We start from the raw sequence: 4,244 nt of genomic DNA, 5'->3' as shown, positions 1-4,244 counted from the left end.
CACCATCTTGATTTGAATTGAGGGGCAATTTTTTTAATTGCCTGGTCCGTGAGGACAGGTCGTTGATCTAGTGTAAATAAATGTTTCATTTGGCATGGGGCCAACAGAATTTTTTATTTTGTTGACGCGGCCAACAGAAAATTATAAATTAGAATCCTATATCACATTCAAATTTAAGCTTACATTATATTTGTTTTCTAGAATACAAAGAAAAAAAAAAACTCATGTTTTACACCATCTAAGCAAGATTAGAAGCCCAACCTGCTACATTCAGAGTAATGGAAATTTTTTTATTGGTTCAGAAATTCTACTACAGAACTGTAGAGTTCAACACGTCGGACTACCATGAAACAATATTAGAACTTCAGCTGCCAAAAATGTCTAGAATTCTGCTCACTTTGGGAAACCGAACTCAATCACGTCTGAACATAGAATATTTCTCTTTACATCTATTTGTGCCCTGAGTATTGCTTGCTCATTAGAGGAGGCCTAACATAACAGAGATGGAGAAACCGAAAAGAAAGCCAGCCATGGGTGATTGGGCACCGGCGCTGCTGCTACCATTGCCTGCAAACAAACCATAAAGAGAAGCCTTCAGATGCAACTTAAGGGTAGGGTGCATGCTGTTTCAACATAGTTGGATCTTCGTCAGGCAAAACCAAGTTGGGTCAAAATGGTCCACCGAGATTTTGTAACCCTACTTGTGGTAAGTTCAGCCCCTCAATTCTCGCACTCTGATTTGTCATCAAGGTGATTTGATAAAGTTTTGGTAAAGTATGGCTTTTAGATATAGGAAGAGATTTATGCATGTTTTTGCTCCACAAGAATTCGTATCCAAATTAAGATTTTGAATTAGTAAAATATGAGTTGACTTCTTTTCCATCAATTTTTATAGTTTGCAGATTCACTTAAGTTTCCTATGATTTTCACTATTTTTATGAACCTTTTTATTATAATGTTCTTTACGAACTTATTAAGATACGTTTCTAAGAAGATGATATCTTTTTTTTTTCAAACAATTGGTATCAGATATTCATTCTGCTCAATGGATAAAAAATTTGCAACCTTCATGATGTTGCCTATAGATGTCAACTTTTTACTGTTGTTGAGCTAAAAGACGTTCAATAACTAATTATGTAACGATTAGTAACTTCTATTCAACAACTACAACCACAAAAATGTAAACATAGTAGTCCTTATGAGCATCTCATCGGCTGATCGATCATGAACATGTACCTCTTTGAGCACTACACCAAATAACTCCAACTTATAGCTTATCACATCGATTCAATGACTCTTTCATATTAAAAAACAAAAAAGAAAAAACACATAATAGTTAATGCAGTGGCAATTATCTTAAAACTACAGTAGCAAAAGGCAAAAAAGTGAGTGTTTGGGTGTTGCCTTGACACCTGAAGTGTGAAGCACCAATAAAGCATTAAGGTAGAAAGAAAGAAATGACGATGGAAATCAGTAGGAAATGATGAAAAAAAAACTTAAAATAATGCATCATCTAGCGTTCACGTGTGGAGGTTTTCTAAGAAAATTTTAAAGTTTAAGAAAAGCACATCTTTATTATCAATCTAAAAGCAACTTCTCACAAAAGTTTTAGTATATATTCGAAAAAAAAATCTCCTTAAACTTCGAGAATTTGTGATTTCATTATTGCAAAGCCTCTTAAGAATTGGGGTTCCGAGATTCTAGGAAGCTTCTGGTTGGAAAATATGTAAATCGTGTTCTTTTAAATTAATTACATGTGAAAACGAGGAGGAAGGCTCAACTATAATAAGAAAAGAGAAAATGAAAACAGTCAAAGAAAGAGGTAGCAATTACCAGGTGTTGCGTTGGAAGGAGGAGGGGCGACACTGGCCTGCTGACTCGCCGGTGGTAAAACCACGCTTGATGGTGGAGGTGACGCCAGAGGCACCACCGAGGCGTTGAAGAAAGGTGACGCCAGAGGTACCACCGAGGCGTTGAAGAAAGGGTACACTTCGAACCTTATATTGCAACTTGCCGTGTGAACCTGAACCCCTTGCTTCCCATAGCAGCACTTCGGGATATCAGAGATGATGTTGGTAAGGCAATTTCTACAGCCGCTGTGGGAGATGTCCCTTGTACACTGCACCAACCCATATATGTTCAGAATATCGGTGAAGTTCATGTCTCCGGTCGCGAATAGCGAGCCGGAGGGGTCGGTAGTCGCTCTCGAGGAGAGGTTACTCATGAGAGTTCTGAGCAGTGAATTGAAAAGAGTAAGGTCCGATATGTTGTCAGCGTTCGACAGGTAGAACTTGTTGGTGGTATCCACCGTTCCGATGAAGTTCTGATTGGAGTAGCGCAAGAGGCAGTAGTCGAACCATATGATTGCTGATTTGCGGTTGGGGCAGCGTTGGACGATCTGAGTGGTGGCGTCGGAGGTGCAATTGGCACAGTCGGCTGAGGAGACGTCGCCACGGCAGAGGACGAGACCGTAGACTTTATCTGGGCTTCGGCCGACTGTAGCAGTGGTGAAGCCGTTTATGGATGCGTTGGAGGAGAGGGAGAGGAAGAGGGTGTTGAGATTTTGTTGGTAGGTGCTGTTGGCAGTGTAATTGGAGGTTCCCCATGAAAAGGCCAGAGGTTTAGCAGCCTTGCCGAGGTGAACTGAAGCTGCAAATAGTAGCAGAACAAAGCAGAGTTCCGATCTCGACATGGACCATTAATTGGTTTCTTGTGCAAACAGCAAAACACAGGTGGGCGAGTAAGAGGTGATGAGGGAGGAGAAGAGCAAAATTTGGTGTTGTCAATGGCGTGCTCCACTTTTAAAGCCCCAGAAGTCTGCAATTCACTTCTATCATTGACTCGTGAGTTTTCGTTGAGTTTTATGGCTTTGCAAAAGCACGCCTTTTGAGGTTTCAGTTTTGACGTGAAGAATGGGTGTATTTGAGCCGATGGTTTCTTCATTAATGCATGCATTATAGGAGAAGTGTAGCTAGGGGCAGCTGGGTATATTGGTTAGCTCACATTCAGCTTCTAATTAAGCTTCTGACTCGGTTAAGAATTGAAATAGTGCTGAGATCCGATCATATTCAATTATCACCAAAAATTGGTGCTGTTGAGTTTTGACCACAGAGGTGTCCGTCGTTGTGGACCTAACTGATGGAGGGAATACATCCGGACGCGTTTTGGAGAGAGGGGATAACTTCAGAGGCACCTCTGAGGAGCCTTGGAAATGAACGACACCCATCAAAAACAGTGCGGAGGTTTTCTAAAAAAAATTTAAAGTTTAAGAAAAGCACATCTTTAATATCAATCTAAAAGCAACTTCTCACAAAACTTTTCGTATTCGAAAAAAAAAACAATTCTCATAAAATTAAGAGAATTTGTGATTTCATGCTTGCAAAGCTTCTTAAGAATTGGGGTTCCGAGATTCTAGGAAGCTTCTGGTTGGAAAATATGTAAATCGTGTTCTTTTGAAGTGCTTTAACATCTATGATACGTTTATTCATAGACGACTTTAATGGTGGATTATATATTTTACAGTATTTCAATTAGTAGATGAAGGCACCAAATCAAACCTCACTGGCACACGGCTGTGTTAATAGCTTCCAGAGGTGGGCCACATAACGCAGGTTGGTCTTGGGACCTCACCGGGGTTTTCCTCGCTTCGGCGAGGGTTCCTCATCATGGAAAAATGCCTTACTTTACACGTTAAATTTAATAGCTAGAACAAAGAGCGTGTTGATCCAGCCCTGTTTGATAAGGTTCCAAGTCAATAGACTAGAGACCAGTGCTTTTCAAAGCTTAAATGGGGTCTCTGGTCTTCGCCGTGATACGCAAATTCTACACTAGCGTGGAAAACTTGTTGTATATACCTTCTTTTTTGTTTTGTTTTAAAGAAAAAAGTAACATCTCGAGTTTACCAAACCCTATAAGGTCTTTGTATGGTGATAAATAAGAAAACCCGATTAAGACCCGGGTCTGAACCTGAAAGTCCAATTAATACATGGATCCGTGTATAGTTTGTGAAATTTTATATCAGACCCGGGCCTGACCCGAGTTTTGATTAAGACCTGCAATTTTTCAATGTAAAAATAATAAAAATATTGAAAAAATTATACTCAGTATCTCATAAATGCCTAACCTTTCAAGAAATTAATGTTAGGCACCTGTTTGTAAACTACCCAAACTTTCACAAACTTGCAGTGATACAAGAAAGAATATCTATCATGTCAGCTCATGGAGTTACAAGTTGGGTGCAGGCA

At 39.7% G+C, this 4,244-nt stretch overlaps 1 pseudogene across 1 annotated transcript; it reads right to left on the bottom strand.

Annotated features, from left to right (window-relative positions):
• Positions 1-272: 272 nt before the first annotated feature.
• Positions 273-2,692, bottom strand: LOC149830795 (antimicrobial ginkbilobin-2-like protein pseudogene; annotated as a pseudogene). The gene is made up of 2 exons (XR_016432958.1): positions 1,834-2,692; positions 273-567 (listed from the first exon to the last, which is right to left on the bottom strand). The product of XR_016432958.1 is annotated as an antimicrobial ginkbilobin-2-like protein pseudogene (transcript).
• Positions 2,693-4,244: the final 1,552 nt, after the last annotated feature.

Source organism: Nuphar pumila, chromosome 7 (assembly GCF_984573655.1).
Source record: "Nuphar pumila chromosome 7, dmNupPumi1.hap1.1, whole genome shotgun sequence".
NCBI classification, from domain to species: Eukaryota; Viridiplantae; Streptophyta; class Magnoliopsida; order Nymphaeales; family Nymphaeaceae; genus Nuphar; species Nuphar pumila.
The sequence above is the reverse complement of the archived record's forward strand: the minus strand, read 5'-3'. Positions and strand labels throughout refer to the sequence as shown.